The 19,216-nt window shown below is 32.5% G+C and overlaps 1 protein-coding gene across 3 annotated transcripts in view; it reads right to left on the reverse strand.

Moving 5' to 3' along the window:
• The window catches only part of LOC126739900 (supervillin-like), a 292,907-nt gene that overhangs the window by 223,072 nt on the left and 50,619 nt on the right, over positions 1–19,216 (reverse strand). The gene's annotated exons all lie outside the window — the stretch shown is intronic.

The following is a 19,216-nucleotide window of genomic DNA, read 5'->3' on the forward strand; positions in this document are numbered from 1 at the left end:
CACAAATTAACTTGGTTTTAACGGCTTTGAGAACTGACTGCGTTTTGGTAAAATTTTCTTTTTATGATCTTATTTTCGTAAAAGTCTAATCAGGTTTTATAGCAATGTGACATACCTAAATAAGCTTCCAAATTGAGCAATAAAAACATTGACCTAATTGACATAATTATTGCTACTAAAACTGCTCCTAAATGTTTAAATATTTAGGAATTAAATAATCTGATGGGTACATGGGAAAAAATTAACAGGAAAGAAAAATGTATTGGTCACAATGGGCGTCTCTCAGCGCCAGCCAGTGCATAGTAAAACATTTTTATAATAGGGAAACAAACCAGGTAAAACCTCACGTAGCTAAAACCTTTAAAAATATGAAAATTATAATCATAAAAACACCCAGAAATCGGATCTAAACCACCTCATTTCAGGTCCAAAGAGGCGTCCAAAGTGTATAAAATCAGATAAGCTCCAAGGGCGTGGATCCGCTTTATACCGTCATGCTCGAAATAGCCGGCTTTCGAAAATAAATATCGGATTTTTGTTTTCGTCCCACTGTCAAGTCATATACTAATTTTAGACTTTCATCGGCTTAATATAAACGTGGATTTTGGGCTTTGTTGAAATTATTTCTTTTTTCATCGGTCAGCGTGCGCTTCTGGATTAATAGTAGCGGTTTTCCAGGTTGAACGAACCTGGAGGAAGTCCGCATTTCATTTAAATTGACTTAATAGTCAATAGGTGAGGTCTAATGGTTACTGATGTTAAAACAAAATCGATATAATAATTTTAGGTGAAACCCCCAATTCTGGATGCCTAAAGAATCATTTTCCATTGTGGATTTATTGTTTAAGTGTTTAAAACTTTTTAATCTCAAAATTCTTATAATTTCTAAAAATTGTTTTTTTTATTAGTATTTTTATGATCCGTAAGGTGAGATCAGGAATATTAGAAAGTACTAACTAATATATTATATTAACTATATTAGGAAACCATAGAGAAAAGATTTTTGCGTGAAAACCTTCCTAGATCTAACCAAAGAACGAAAACTAATTCCAAAGAAAATTTTACGAACCAACGAAAACTCTACATACTCTCATATGTATCTTTAACAATTCAAACTGACGGAAAATTATAAAATAAAGTCGACACAAAAAATAAATTATATGTAAATAAACATAAAGAAAAATTATTTTTTAATCTAATTGACCTCGAAGAACTCACGGTATGCAAATCTAAAAGCATATTTCTGAATTTGTCAAATTAATATCTTTTGGCTTTTCTATAATATTTAAAATCAGCAAGTTGATCACAAAAAACAGGTAGTTTAAGTGAATTTTTTAAACTTTATACTAATCTCTCTTTTACTAACTCCATCTAAAATAATAGAAAAGCTTGTAACGGCTCTCACTTACACAAAGAAAGTATAAGTGTCATCTATCAAATCGTCATTCAAAACAGAAATCATTTCTTGCAAAATGTAGATACCACTGATATAATGAATAATGCCATTATAATAGATGATTCGTTTTGCCACATAACTGAAGGAAAGCATAGCAATCTTCTGAAGGTTTTGGACTGTGTAGGTACAAAATCTTATTAAAAAGATTCTACTGCAATGATTTTCAAAGATTTGCGTCGTCCTAGTTCTCTTTCTTCTTAACAGGCTCTCATCCCCATGTCTTATGACGAAGTGAACGAATCCATAATTTGGGAAATCCTTCAGGAATCGACTCTGGATGCATTGATTGATATATTGATTTGTTTCATCTAATAAATGATTCGTTATCCCACATCAATAGGGAAAAGCAGTGTTCTCTTTAGATCTTTTAAAGGCTGTCAATTGTGTCGGTTACGACGTCCTACTAAAATGGTTCTACTGCTATGATTTTCAACCAATTTCTTCATCCTGATTCCCTTCCAAAGATTTCAGAAAAAAACCTCTGGAATCAGTGTTGTGTCCAGTCTTAATGTACATTAATGTGTAAAAAATTTCGGACTAAATGAGACTATGCCCTTTTTCCTGATAACCACCATTTCGTTTCGTTAGTCCATACTAGATAAACCTTTATGGTGAAAAATGTTGGATTGTATCTGTTTCAGAGCGTCCTTTAAAATATTTGCTATGTAATTTCCTCCTGCCAGTGCAAGAAATTATTTTTTCCAGTTTATTTTTGCAGAAGAGAGCTATTCTTGTAAGAGTCGTCCTTTTTTTGGTCTATGAATTTTCAACTTTTATTTGAGAATTTTATACTCTAATTTTAACCCCGCCTAAAGTTAAAATATCCAAGTAATTTTAACACTATTTTTGATGAAAGAGAGATTGAGAAAGCATTCTTTAATCAATGCCAGAATATTGATTTTCACCCTTATTTAGGAATCAGTAACAGTAGCACCATCTCAAAGATATGCTTTAAAACATCCATAGATAATAATATCCATAAGATCAATAAATCTGAATAAATAAACCATTCATACAAATAATCCCACCAGCATATTTGTATGAATGGTTTCCAAAGATGGTAACCACAATCAAACAACAAGCTTTAAGTTCTTCTTCTGTTTCGGGTGTCCATGAAGTTGTATCCAAAAAGAGCCTTAGAACAGGAACCATTACCATCTGTTTCTGCAACGTCTACAAATGAATTACCAAATTCACAATTGCAAAAAGCAAAACGAGCGAAACGGAATAAGGAAAATTCAAACGTCCCAAACGAGGATCCTCGTATTTCTGCAGTAGTCGATATTATGCGGTCAGCTCAAGACCGGGATTCTTGTGATATTTATGGGGAGCATATCGCATCAAAGCTACGTATTTACAGTCAAAGAATACAGGCCATGGTATAACACATGTTTAGTAATTTCCTTTTTAATGCTGATATGGGACGTTACGACGATGTGGTGCCTAAGAACACCTCTGGTCATCTGTCATCTTCTGGAAGCGTTCCTTCTGCTAGCACATGCACTACCCCTGCTCCTTCACCTGCTGGTTCAAGGTCTCATTATTTCGATCATATTCGATCATTTCGATTCATATTTTCGGTTGGATACAACTGTCAACTTGGGCTATTCCAACCATATACCGTTTCCTCTGCTGAGGTCTGCTATTCAGTAGGGCTCCTTTCTCTTTGCAGGTTTCGTTAACCAGTCTGTGCTGGCTTAAGAGAGGCTGCTTTTTTATGTGTCCTTACACCCTCGCTATGTAGGGTGGGATGAGGCTCTTCTTTTTCGAGGCATAGATGTAGTGAAGTTACCTCTCCAGACTGCTACTTGTTTTATGAATAACCGATCTCTTTCAGCTCCAAAGTCTCAAAATTTCGGACGAACTTCACTAATTAAATATTGGCACCACATACTATTCCCCTCGTGTCTTCCATCACCTCAAGAACTCTGGATTAATAGGAATCTTCGCTTCTAGTTCCAGTTGCAGCAGCGACTTTTCTGACTGGCTAGTGGAATTCGATTTCCACAGTCGGGGCTTCCACGCCTTTTCCTGCCAAGAAGGAGCTAACCAACCCGCGATGCCAACACCACGACTGTTAAAACTGAACTCCCAAGCTTTAAGTTAAAATACCCTAAAGAAATCATTTACTCAACGACCCAACGGAGGAACCGTCATTCGGCCTAACAATCATCATCTTAACACACGCCGATCAAATGAAATACAAAAAAAAACATGTCAAAGCTAGTAATTACTCTTGGCTGACCTCAGTTGTCATACGACTTATTCAAATAAACCCCCCAACAAGAACTCTTAATTAATTCCATTTCTAATCCGTTCGCTTATCGAAATTTCTTCGAGCATTAGAATCACGAAGTAGGTTTTCGCGAGAGATGGCTCATCCACGCTATTATGCCCATATATCAGTATTGATGATAATTGAATCGGCGACCTGGTTATTAGGCACCTATTCAACACGGAACATATTTGGCATTTAATAATGAGGGCTTTCATTTAAATCCGCCGCGATGCAGGAACAATAATCGGAATTTTTTCGTGTAGAAACTTCCTGTTATTCGGTGTCGTGGCACTACGGGTGGTTTATGTTGTACATGATTTGAATTATGCTGAAGAATGTGTATTAATGAAACAGATGGGCAACACATAGCAGGAATTGGTATAGTCTGCAAAGTAAAGTCACATTTGTTGAAGTTCTTAAGAGGACACAGTTAAGAAAACGTCAAACAGAACGTATTTAACATCCACAATATACAGGATGCAATCTGATTTTTTAAATTTATGATTTTTAGGTATTATTTTGCAATTTTTGCTTTATGTGTAGGAATATTTGCAAACATTTCGTAATTAATGTCGTTTTTTACACCAAGAGTTGACAATACTTAGTCTACCTACTTGTTCATCCTCTTGATATTCATTTCAATACGGTTTTAGGCGACCTCCTAGTCTCCATCTCAGTTGAGTTTGGTTTTTTATTAGATCACGTGTTACTGTAAACTGTTTCATGGATTGTCAACGTGATGAATTTTGTTCAACTAGGAGGGCACACTATAGGATTTTCCACGTCGTATTTTTTATAAATTTTTTCCCAGTTCCTTATCACACTTATGATTCATCCAGATTTTGGGTGACATCTGCGAATGTCCGTTCTGGTACACTCATATTAGGATTTCTTTTACTTAGGACATCATCCTTAAAGAAAATAACTTCTTAGATGAGTGGATGATGTATAAAGATCCTTATGTTGGTAGTTCTTGTAATTCACCCCTTAACAACTCCGAATGAATTTCGTATTATGAATGGCACTCACAGTTACTTTATTATTGGCATGGAGTTCGGTTTCTCGAATTTTCTTCTTACTGAACCAATAGTTAAATATCATCAATAACCTCCAGCAATCCTCAAAACTATTCGAGGTTGGCTTCAAATGCATTTGATCCATCGATATAGAGATAGTGATAACAGGAAATATAGCTCTGTACCAAACCACATGCATCTTGGTGATCAATCTGCAGATGACGCTCACATCATTGCTGTTCGCCGCCTACACTGTTAAAAATAGGTGAATAAAAATTCAACAATTGTATAGATTTTACATACAATTTGATTCTGGAAATGGTACAGAATCAATTTGTGTAGAATTTCTCTATGCTATTGTGTTTAAACAACTGTGGTTCTATAATCAACAAATTGTGTATCAATTTGATTTATTTTATTGTATATATAGTACACTATTTGTGTACTTAAATTCGACAATATTTTATATTTATTTAATATAATTATTCAGTAAAAAAGCAAACTCTTAGTGTTTTTTTAACATGGTATGTACAGGAAAAAAACACAATTTGTGCATTTTAAATACACACGTTAGTGTAGGTTGTTTTAACAATATATTTTATTTTCTTTCATTTCAACTATTAAATTTTATTACAAATTGTGTATAATAATACTATATATTGTTTTATAAATTTAAATATAGTGTAGGTTACTTATTTTAGGTTTGTATATCAAATTAACATAAGAACTGGAGTTTTTTATTACAATGTTTTGTATTTATATTCATAAAAATTTAAAAATAATCAATATATTTGTATAAAAAAAATAAACAAATTGTTTAAAAATTTAAAATACATTTTAGAGAATTTCGTCATAAATCTGTGTAATAATAAATTCTAGTGAGCCTGGGAAAAACAGGATAAAAAAAAGCTGTTTTTTTATTTTAACAATTTATTTAATTGTATGAAATATTTTCGAAAATTCCACCATTAATACATTAAAGCAATGTATTAAATATTTTCTTCAATCGTTTCAAACCTAAGTTTTTTCCATAGATATTTTACACTGCCTCCTTTGTAGCTCCATGTAAGTTTAGGGGATCTTGGTGGACACGATATATCTACAGGAGCCTTCCTTCCTATCCAATAAAAAAAAATCTTAATTATTTGTTTTAATAGTAATAGCCTAGGTAATTTTTAAGAAATTTTTAAAATTTAATTTTAAAAGGTTTTTAGTTTGTTGATAATAGTTTAATTACCATAGTAACATATCCAAACTATGAGTAAGTAGATACCATTTTGTAATACAAATTGAAATACAAATGCAATTAAGGTTACAAATTTAACCGACCTCTACATTAAAATTGGATAGGTACAAAGATAAAAAAGATGTAAAAAAAGTAAGTATACCTACTTATCTATTCTACTGTAAAGTTATCAGTTATCACTGAAAAACTAAATAGGTACCAGCTACCTGTCTAAACATCAAAATATCCAGTAAATTCCAAGTTATACAATAAATGCAAAAAAAATATGGTGCTTACCTAAATACCTACCTACAAACTGCTCCTGGAGTTGGTCCAATAAACCCCACTCCTTAAGTTTATCTTCAACGAATATATCCATTTTTTTCTTATGCAATTTTAACACTTAACGAAACGAAAAAACCTTAAAACAAATTAATGCCGGCCGAGTGATTGAAGGACTGAAGAATGAACAGTTGACCACCTGTGGCACTGGGAATTATAGCAATGCTGCCATCAAATGTATCTTAAAGATTACACCGCCAATTAAAAATTTACGTTTCCCTTTTCCTTACGCGTGTTATTATCACGATATTATTTAAATAAATAAAATAAGAACTTATGCTGATTGGGCTTATTTTTAAATATCCTATTAAATCATTTTCAATTAACAACTTTAAATCGACTGCAAATTTTGATGCATACCTTTACAACTGTTTAATATTGAATCTGGCAACATTGACGCTAACAACGAAGTTCTAGCGGCAAAGGCAAGGGCGTCGGGCGCGTCCTCCTTTATACACAATTGTGTATTATAACTACACAATACATAGTTTAAAATTCTATAATTGTGAAGGGCTATTAGCAAGAATCGTTTTTATTCTACACAATTGTAAATAAAATCAACACAAGCCAGAATAAAAAAATAATTAAAAATTGTAGTAAAAATATACTTGGTTATTAGATTTTTTACCAAACTGCATTGAATTAAAACAAAAAAAATGTGGAATATTTATACACATTATCTTAATAATTAATATCCACTTATGGTGTATTAATTTAATATGCAATAATTGTATAAAATATACACATTAAAACATATACAAAATGCCTGAGAATTTTTATACAGGACTGTGAGATATTATCTAACAATTGTGTATTAAAATTAAACATTTTTTTTTACACATCAAAATGTGAAAAAATCCATCGGGATTTTTCTGTGTGTATTTGGCAGCTGTTTATGATACCATAAATACTACTTTACCTAAAACTCCTATACTCTCTAAGCCATTTCCCTTTAAAGGTTAATATCTGTAAAGGCATCTCCCATCTACATACTTTATTATCATATTAGGTCAGATAACTATTTCTTTAAATCCTAGTCATCTACCATTGGCAAAACTTTGCATATTCTGTTCAATTTGTTCTTGACCTCTTGTACCTATCCGGACTTATGAAACCAGTTATACAACCCCTATTTTTAAGTCACATAATGAACATCTTAAGAACTCTAAGAGAATTATTGTCTGCGGAGCAGACGGATTGATAACAGGCAGATCAAGTTACTAATTTGTTGTCAAATGAGGTGGAGAACAAGTGGATGCCATCTATACTGATTTCTCCAGAGCCTTTGATAGAGTTAATTTCGATTTATGCTTTTAGGGGTTTGGAATTTGCAGTGGATATTAAGCTTTTTGAACTGTTGTGTGCAAAGAGTCAATTTTTTATTGAACGTTATTGATATCCCTTCAGGGGTACCTCAGGGTGGCCAGTGTTCAACCTTAATATTCAATATCTTTGTTAACGAAATTGGTAATCAACTTTTATCTGAGGTGTTGCGAATGACCTAAAACTGTAAACTGTTCAGAGCTCGAATGACACCTAACCATTAATAAGGGCTTTTATATAAGCTTTTCCACGGGGAGTAAAAAAGTGTGAATCATAAGTATACTGATCTTGTCATTGTTTTCAATGAGAATTTTGCCTACTACGATCACATTTCCCAAGTTCAGCTGATGGGCCTCAGGATGCTGGTTTCCCTTTAGATATTGCATTGACTTTTAAACGAATGTAGGGAAGACTGTATATTGTTCTCCTGTTAGTGCACAAATTGAATATGCTATTGACAAGGTCCAAAATAAGTTTTATAAGTTGGGTATTCTAATGCCAAATATTGATAGGCAACTAATACTTAAAATCACTTCAAGATAGGCGAAGCCAGTTTAATCTAGTTTTTGTTTTCAAACTTGTGAACTATAATATTCACCGACCTAAACTTTTAAATCGTGTTAAATTTAATGTTCCACAAATGAAACCAAGATCTTTTTACCTTTTTCATTTACAAACTTGATTAATACTAGACTGTGAATTCTGTAAATATAAATTATTATAATTTCATAGATTTGATTTGTTGTGGGAATTATTACGTTTGTTATAGTTTAATATCTTTATGCTATAATGGGAAGATGTGTCCATTCAATAAATAAACATATGATGACAACGTGACAGTTGAAATTAATGCAGTGAGAGACTTTGGAAGTTAATTGAACTATCGAATTTTTCTGTATCAGGATGTTCTGTAGGCTATTTTCTGTAAGAATCATATTTCAAAGATGAAGCAAGATTAAAGCAAAGATCTAATGAACACCTAATAAATCTGATTTGGGTTTAACCGCCAATGTACTCTAATCTATCCAGGGGAATAGGAACGGGAAATTTAATAGTTTTCCTGTTTTCAGTTATGATAACTTAACTTAGAAGTCAGTTTTACCAAGAATAACCAGTTCAGATCATTCTTCATCATCATCATTCTAGAAGATTCAGGTAGAAATAAAAAATTAAATGCGGTTAAAACCACAGATTTTTTTCTAGTAGGGTTTGGCCTTATATTCTTAGTGTTTTAGATACTTCAGAAGAAATTCAAATTTTAATATTTTTCCTATTTTCAGTTGTGATAACTTATGCCAGATTTAAGTATTTAAAAAATTGATGGGTTTAGTGAGTTAAATTACGTAAGAAAAATACAATAAGCTGATTTAAGTTGTCATGGAAAACATGCGATAAAGGCGAAGAAACATATCAAAAAAAAAATCTGAGAGACCTCAGTATCACCGAGGATCATAATAAAACCTCATTTTTTCCATACAAAAAATACATATAAACAGTGATATGTGCTTCATCATAGCTGCCATCATCAATATATTCACAAGTTACATTTGATTACTGACTATTTTTTTCGGATTTCTTTCGGAAGAAAGTCAAAGAGGTTACAGAGTAGTAAATTATAAAAAGAATCCTGATGGTTTCAACATGTATAAGTTGACTGACTCTTTTCCGATTTCTTGTATTTCGCGTAAAATAGATTGACAAGTCGAGAACAAGACTACAGGATATACAAACGATTAGAGCCATCAGGTGAAGACAAGAACGTATGAAGAGGAATTAGTTAAACAAATCAGTTTCTTATATATAAACCATCCTTTGTAAAAAAATACAATCACAAAATGATCCAGACACTTTTACAGATTAGATTTTTGTTCCTATTTTTAGGCATGACAGCTCGTCTTAAATCTTAGTAAACTAAAGATCTTATTAAATTAATGATATTTTTCTGTTAAGGAATTAAATTGGCTTTAAATTACATATTTAGGTTCTGTTACGAGATATCATGTTTCCCAGTTAGAGAATAGTTAAATTTGTACCAAATATCACTTGAAATATTTGATGTAAAGGGTGACGTATTTTACCATCATTGGCCTCAGCAAGATTTTTAATGCCCGGATTACACGAGGCTAGTTTTTCAAGCTAGGATAGCAAGCTCGCGCTTTTAAACTAGCAAGCTAGTATTACTAGCTTCATGTATACAGAACTAGTTTCGCGTGTAGGCTATTAATTTAGTGAGAAAGACAGTAAGCCAGTGTCTTAAGCTAGGATAGTTTAATAGCATGGAGTTCTATTTTGTTAAGCTACTAGCGTCTTCCTCTACTGGTTTTACATCCTGGCTTCTGTACCATCCTCGTCTGGCCGGCAAAGCTAGTGTTTTCGAACGGCAAGTGCGCAGTGTTGACCTGCTTTATTTTTTTAAAGAAATAACCGCGTGCTTCTAAAACTAACATGCGAAAATTAAGTGCCGAGATCAATTTAAAGTTTGTACAAATGTATCGTGAGGAAGAATGTCTGTGGAACGCCACTATTCCATCATATAAAGATAAGTCTATTCGTGATTCAGCACTACAAAAAATAAGTGGTAAATTATTAGAACTCGGCATAGAAATGTCTATCAAAGACATAAAAATAAAGATAAAAATTTACGAGCCACTTACTGTCAGGAACTGTCAAAAATTGAAAAATCAACCAGGTCTGGAGCAGGTTCTAGGGACGAGTATAAGTCAAAATTAAACTGGTTCGATGAAATGCACAGTTTTATTAAATGTGTACCAATGAAAAGGAAAACAACGGTAAGTAAGATTGCATTATTTATTTATTTATAATAAAGATAATGGGTGTCAACACACAGGGAAATTTAGAAGAGCAGCGCGTTTTCTCTGCGGCGCGCACATAAATAAACAGTCAAGAAATCATTTTTAATTGTCAAGGCACCGCACCATCATTGTTAAAGTAGGTTTTAAACGTCTCTCTTCTCGCCATTGCTGACATCAAAGAATGATTACTCCCTTGTTGACATAAGCCTTCAAGTCCTGCAGTTTCTGTTCTCCAAGAGCCATGGAAGGTGTTTCCTGCATCAATATCTTCCAGGTCGACATCACTGCTGATTAAATAATTTCGATTTTCTTTTCTCAACCAATTGTGTAAAGCGCATGCTGCCAATACAATTTTGTCGACTGTTTCTACATTGGTTGCAATTGGTTTCTGGAATACACGAAATCGGCTTACCAATATACCAAAGGCATTTTTCACTATTCGTCTCGCTCTGGATAGTCGGAAGTTGTAAACTTTCTGTTCCAGTGTTAAATTGTCACCAGGGTAAGGTTTCATATATCGCAACAATCACTCCATCCTCTGGTAAAAGATTATTCTCTAGTTTATTATATATGGAGCAATTTTTAAATACACTTCCATCTGATGCCATTCCACAAGCCCCAACATCAACATAACGAAAGCAATAGTCATCATCTACCAACGCCAATACGGAACACTTTTTTATAATTGAAGTACATACTTCCACTATTACCAAGAGCAATTATTTAAATATGTTTTCCATCAATGGCACCATAGCACAAAGGAAAGTTCCATCTCTTTCTAAATCCATTTTCTATTTCCGCCCATTCTTCAGCATTATTTGGTATCTTCAAAATATAATAATATACCTATTTATTATAATAATTATTACTAAAGTGTTTCTTTTTTTGTTGTTGTAGGACAGTCAAGAATCAGCAATAGATGAAGAGCAAGATAATAGCCAAGTGAGCCAAGCCAACATTGAAACTAGCAAAGAAAATAATTAACAACAGCTGCAATGACAATAGTGATGACAATAAAGACATTTTAAATTCTGAAAATTGTTCATCACGGCCATCTAGATCTGCGACAGGTAATAAACCACAACGCAACGAGTCTGCGACGCCATCTGCGAAAACTACTAGTAAATCAAATTATAAAATGTCAGCTCCAACTCCGAAAAAGAGAAAAATTGCAGAAGTGGCATCTTTGGTTAAGAAAATAAACTCGATAAAGGATAATTTAAATAGTACACATACGGGTGAGCATTCAACAGCACAACAAAATGAGCATGATATTTTTGAAACTTTTGTGAGTAGCCAACTAAAAATGTTATCTACTGCACGAGCTATTATGGCTCGGGACAAAATCAATGCCATATTATCTCAGTCTCGCATGGAAGATCTGAACTGCGTAAACACAACATTTACATACCAGACGCCTAGTAGTCATTGCTCTTCAGATTCAGTCGGATTTGTCAATAATTACAGAAAATGAAGCCAATAATTATCAACGACAAAATTCAATTGACGAGATTAATTTAGATTTTTTACGCCAGGACAATGAGAATCCTATTGCTATAGCATTCCGCAATGCATAATTTTTTTATTACCTTAGGTATTTGTAATATTATGATAAATACAAATATAAAGTTATTATTAGTACTAACCTTTAATACCTTGAAGATTTCTTCAGATACCTCTGGTATGAATTTAGATATGGAACACCTTGAAACCCGATAAAAGTGACTCCGTCTTCTGTAACTAATGCCGGATGAAAGAAGATCTAAAGTGATCTCCAACTTTACTCTTGCTGGTAAAGCCTCTCTCATAATACTATGCTGTCGTTAAATTTTTGGCATCACAAGACTCAACAGAATATCAAACACATCTGGCACCATTTGCAAAATACTGATATACTCTTTAAGTCTTCATTGCAAAGTTCGTCTAAAACCAGTGCGGATGATCCACGTTCATTCCTTTTTAAAATCCACGATCTTGTCCAAACGCGTTTTTCCAATAAAACTTCTGTTAGTTTATCCAATGCAATTTGACACAGTTTTCGAAGTTTTTTTTTTAGAAATATTTACCATTATCAGTGAATTTGTTGCTCTATTGATCTCGCAATAGTACTAGCTAATGGCTTAAAAATTTTCTAGCCACATGTAAACCGTTCTAGCATGCGCCAAGCCAGGACAGTAACTCAGGCTAGGACACCGGGATATCTAGCTTGCTATCCTAGCTTGAAAAACTAGCCTCGTGTAATCCGGGCATTAGAGATGAAAAAAAGAGAAGACGAAAAATGTGATCGTTTTCCTATTTTCAGGGATGATAGTGTAAATGAGCTAAATGTTATTTAAATCTCATCAGTAATTGTATGTACTTCCTATCACTTTCTTTATACGTAATCCTATTAAGAACGACTAGTTAGTAGCTTTTTCAGCCTTGTTATTTTGCAGTTATATGGAGAGTAAACCCGATTTCTTACCGACCATGAAATATTTATCCTACTTGCAGGCTTTCGGATTACAAGTAACAAAGCAACTGAAAAACCAGATCAATAGTAAAGTTTTATAAATGATTATTATGCACAAATGAAAAGGGAAACTGCCATTAAGATGTTTCTAATATTAATTAATCGTCAAATTTAAATAATTTCCTGTTTATTAAACCGGTTTACCATAGTGCGAGCTATTTAATAAAAAAAAATCAATATTAATGGCATATCAAGTACCGTACGCAAAGACCATAAAGCCACAAATATACTTTGGTTATTTAAATTCCGACTGAAGAATACAAGTCTGGTGCAACACTATTAGAGTAATTAGTAAAATAACGGGGCTTTGAACAATTATCTTTACTAGCACGAGGCTTATAAACATTTATTCTAATAATTATTACTAGGTAAACTAGTTTACATTGCGCGATATTAAATGTGTATTTATGTAGCCTTGAACGGGACGAAAATGGCAGAAACATTTTAGTTACTTGAACAGGATTTAGTTGGGATCGGTTTAGAGAAAAAAAAGCGTGAAACGTATAAAAACTGATTTTTTGTAACCTTGGAACTAAAGCCTTTTTATATTTTTTCTCATTTGTATCATGATTATTTTCAGGACCGCAATAATTGAATCCATCCTATTTAAAAGTGCTAAACTTGAAACAAAACATTTCGAGGTCCATTTAATTGAATGCAGGACGCATCGCTTCTTCTATTTTTAAATTACTGACACGTCTACTAATGCATGCATACGCATGTATTCTCGTAAAGGAAATATGGCACTTACAATGTTTTAAGTGATTATTCAAAACATGTTCGCATGACATGCAAGTATGGTTAAGGAAATGCAATTCTTTATGGGAGCCTTGTAGCATGATTAAAAAAAATATTACTCGTGGTTAAAAAAGTATTTACTTAATTAATTGATAATGTGCCAAAAATAAGCTCTCCGTGATCACAACATTAGCAGTGCCAGAGGTACAATACCGTTTTGGTATCATAAAATGCACCTGAGCAGAAATAATAATGAACAGAAATAATAGTAGAGGTCTCACCAGAATCGAAACTAATCACGAGAGTGCAACATATGGACTGAAACGATACCTAGAACTTAACAAGACAAATATATCAGGATAGTTTATAGACGAAACAAAAGAAGACAAGGAGACAGAACCGTCATCAATTAACACTCATCAATTAACACTCCTAGATCACCTGAAACGATGGAAATAAAAAAGATCAAAGCTGAAATAAAAAATAATCAGGAAATAATTACCAGATGGAAAGGAAAAGGATGTGGCTTAAGTTTAGAGAACTAAAAGTAGAGGAATAACCCTGCATGACAAAAACAGGCGATAGGAACCAATTATCTAAAAACCAGCATAGACTGTAAATGTGGAATGTGTCTCCCAGAAAGCGAGACTATGAAAATCAAATCAAATAAAAATATATTACATATAAGTTATAAATTACAATACAATAATACCTCAAAACTTCATAATTATAACTATAACTAATAAGTACAATAAACAATATTTTGCCCAATAATTAAAGCTAAATAAATCTAAATAAATACCTGATCGAGCATAAATTGATAATTAAATTGTGTGCACTCTCTGCTTACGAAATGACGCGCATGGCAAGATGGACAAAGTTAGCCAGACGACAGAGGAGCCAACAGAGAAACGAAAAAGTGGACATTAAATAATGTAATATCAAAAAGAACAAAAATATAAAACACGTTGAGATTCAAATACAAAAAAAAATTACAAATGTTGTTTTGTTTTGCAGAATGAATAATTTTATTGGTGTTCTAGTCTTGGAATCACCTTTCATAACCAGCTTTTTAATAGAAAACGGCAGCATATTATATACTTTAGGCAGAAAATGTAATAAATCTACAGCAAAATGAATTACTAAACTTGGGTGTGCAAAGATTTTCTTTTAAATTCATTCTTGTGGAGTAACTATGTGACACGAGGCAAAAACTGCACAACAAACAAGATGATATGTACAAATTTCTTATGTTAAGACATTTAACTCTTCATACAATAACAATGTAGAGTATCTACGAGGTTTCTTCGATAAAATTTTTAAAATACTATTTTGACAAGTTGATAGAACTTTCAGATTTGCATCATATAAGCCTCCCCAATCAACAATATCATATCTTAATATTGATTCAATTAATGAATTGTATAATATAAGCATAAACTTCCTGTTAAATATATCTCTACTCTGAATAAATTTGTAAAATAATTTTCTAATTTTAGAGGTCAAACAAAAAATTTAAATTCCATTTTAAATTTTTATCTATAAATTATACCCAAATATTTTAATTTATTGACTTTATTAATTTTGACACTGTTACAGTTTTTGGATTTACCACAAGTTGACGCATGGAGTATTAAATATTCATCTTTCGGTTGATCTGCATTTTTCCCCCAAAGCAATAAAATTAGTTTTTCCAAAATTTATACTGAGTTTACTTAAACCTAGCCAACGGTAAATTCTGTCCAACCCCAACTGTGCCCGATCATATACTTCATTCTAATTGTTCCATTGCAATTTTTTAATGTTACCAATTTAATTTATAGCCAGAAAAATTATCGGGCCTAATACCGTACCCTGGGGCACCCCCGTAGCAATAGTCGCATATTCGCTATAAACATTGTTAATTTTCATTTTCTGTTTCCTACCAGCTACATCATTTTTTATTAGAAGCAGTGCCTTCCCCCTTATACCAACTTTTTCTAACCTCTACATAATAATATTGCTGCTAAATATGTGTGGGTCGGGTTCGTAAAATACAAACTGATCGATTCATAAATGTCATTAAACCAGACCTCCTGTTAAAAGACAAAGTAAAAAAACAATGCTGCATGTTTCCCTCTTTTCAGATTTACGACCAAACATCACCGAAAAAGAGGCTAATAAAAGAAAATTGGAAAAATGTGCGACGGAAAACAAGAACTATCTCATATCCCACTATACACATTCAATCATTAAAGAGAGCTCGCAATAGCTACCTTTAAAAGAAAACTATTGATACATAGCTATATAGCTAAGATTGAGATGAGTTAAGATAGATAGCTAAGATTGAGATGATGCACCACAGCCAAATAAAAAGGGAATTTAGAGAAAAAACTCAATGAGACTTAGGAATCTGTTAAAGTCAAGTCAAGCTGCCTGGCCTTATTGAAGCCATCAGCTGGTCAATTCCAATGCTCACACACTTCTTTGGAATAGTAAAATGGTTAAACAGCGACCTTGATGAAATGAATAGGCTCAGTCGAAGTATGCTGACAACATTTATGTACTACACACTAACTCCCTGTGTTGCATCTTGTGACTAGTATCTGTATTAGTGAGTCATCTACCTCCATCTCACCTCGGAACGTAGAGTCTATCTATATTTAATCTTAGATGTAGTGCATCATAAATAGACATTTGTTTTCTGGCTTTCCTGCCTATTGCTCTAATTTCTACTAATCTCACCAAGAATTTCTTTAGAATTTTAAGAAATTAAATCTACCGTTCTCTACTGCTGAGTTAGAGCAGATAGCTAACTTGGCCTTAATTGCCTCGTATAATAAAGTAGTTATCATCTAAAGTGCTTGAAATAATATCATAATTCATGGCTTAGTTGCATAAAATTAACAGGAATTTTCGCTGAAAATGTATGGCTAGAATATTAAACCAACTAAGTTGCTTGTAATAAGAAAAAATTAATTGACTGCCTAAGTTTACTTAAAATTCGATAGTGAAAATCTATAAATTTCTTTTAACTATTTTCGGCGATTTTATCGCGCAATGTATGTTGCTTATACGACTTGGAGTCGCAATAGAATTTCTAAAAAAAATCAAGCTGCTTAATTACGTCCAGACAGTTCAGATGCATTGTTTTTCTAATTTTAAGTAATTAAGCTGTTTAGGTATTTTATAATTCCAGATAGTTGAGCCATAATTTTTTCCAGGCTGCTCTGCTTCCTCTGCAGTTGACCCTGGATTTTTTTAAACATCAAACACTTAACTGTCAAATATAAAAATCATAATAAAAAAAGTCAATTTCAAGCAAATTAAGTATAAAATCTTATTGGCAGTAAGATGGAATTTAAAGCTGTTTGCCTTAACTGCGTGGAAAAATAAAATACCTAATCATCTTAAGTGCCTGAAATAAAAACATTCATGGCCTAGTTGCATGAAATTAGAAGGAATTTTTGATGAAAATGTACGGCTAGAGGAATAATATATTTAAACCATACAACTGCCTGGAATAATAAACTAACTAAGTTATTAAGTCATTGTCTAAATTCATTTCCCAAGGTGAATGGTTAAAAAAGACGATTTACGATACTTATACTTCTGAGGATGATCTCGTAGAGATCGAAACGTTGACCAAAATATATAAATTGATCCTTTGAAGTAGTTTTACCTATATCCAACAAAAAAATTAAGTAACCTTACAACTTCAGGTCATGAGAAATAATATTAATAATAATTAGTAAGGGAAAGATAGTAGGAAATCTCTAGTGTTTTATGGAAACAAAATGAGGAAGTAGGTCTTCAAGCATTTTTTTTTTAAATAAATTATACCATATTAAAACAAATCCATTCAACTCTTGCAACAATTAAATAGAGTTCCTTACTTTACTAATTCAAATATTCCTTTTTATGTCCAAATTCCTATAAATAATCTCCAAAAAAAAACGCCAATCTAAATCATGAGTACAAATATTAATAGAATTAGTGCGCAGATCGATCTATTCAAATAATCATTTGAAATAAAGAAAGCTTGTAAAATATACTTTAACCAGCTTCCTACATAGTGTTTAGTTTCAAGTTAATTTCGCTTTGATTGCTTCATTGGTGCAATGTTGACAATTGATCTTTATTTACATTTTCTTTTTTACTGTGTTCTTTTTTCATAGTTAATAATTAATAGAGCTTAATATTTTTGATCTTGTAACTGGTTTCTACTATTGGGCAATAATCTTTTTATTTATTTATATTATTACTATATATCTCCTCTGTGACACTTAAGTCTAAGTATCCATGAAAAAATCGTCCCAAACACATGATATTTTTCTACTACAACCTGCAACATCTAAAAATTTCAATTTTCATCCATTGGCTCATCATTTCGTTATGATTTTCACTCATCGAGACAACTGCAATTAAACACCTTCCAAATTGCTTAATAATATTACAACTTTAACATAAACCCATGTAAATTAACCAGCTTTTTGCACACGGTATGTACGCAACGTACGTTAGGTAATACCGACGTGTAATGATTAAAATTGGTTCATACAAACCGCCGCATCGATATTACTATATACTTATCTCGGGTTACGACACGTATTGTGAGCTATATTCAAGCGATGGGATACAGGCACTTTGAAATGTTGTTTGATTGATCGTTTTAGCATTAAAATTAATAGGTTCTAGTAGCGAGCGTGTAATTGTCCTGTCAAAGGTTAAAGAGTGACAGAGATGTGAAATCGTAGCAGTTAGATGTGCACAAGATGATGAGAGCAATGAAAATTAGTATCCAATAATATATGTATGAGACGAAATTTAGAAGAAAAGAAGATGAGCGCTTCTTAGTCTTTTATGGAAAACCTAATACTAACTGTTCCTGTTTAATGATAAGTTTTTTGCCTCCTAATTCAATAAAACTGTTTTTATTCCCACAGTTTAACATGGTCGATCTGCCTCATAAAATAAACATGTAAGGGATCAAAAACAGACAGACGAATCGATAACATTAAATAAATTTGCTCAAGGCGGTGAAACTGAACAGAAATATATTGACCTCGCCCGTTCTAGTCCGGCTTGTGCTGTAATAACACACATTTGGTATTGGCCTTTTATTTTTGGAAGGAAATTGACAAAATAAATTGACTTTTTATTAAGTTTGGCACAGGAAATTGCTCATTAATAACGTCATAGGTTAAAAAGAATACTTTTTAAAATCAAGTTTACAGGTAAAGAGGAAACAGTTTTAAATTCCATCTTACTACCAATAAGATTTTATACTTAATTTGCTTGAAATTGACTTTTTTTTTAACAAGATCGTACCATAAAATGATTAAAACCGAGAACAAATTGATTGTTTCCCCAGTCTTAATAATATAACGGAATTGGGTTTTGACGTCCATGAGTACGTGAGTGATTAATGTTTGTTTCTTTTAAAATTTGTGTTTTTTTATTTGTTACATAAAATTTCTAAATTAATCACTTATATATTTTTTACTGTAAATGTGCATGTCTCATGCTTTTGA

Source organism: Anthonomus grandis, chromosome 8 (assembly GCF_022605725.1).
Source record: "Anthonomus grandis grandis chromosome 8, icAntGran1.3, whole genome shotgun sequence".
In the NCBI taxonomy this organism is placed as follows: domain Eukaryota; kingdom Metazoa; phylum Arthropoda; class Insecta; order Coleoptera; family Curculionidae; genus Anthonomus; species Anthonomus grandis.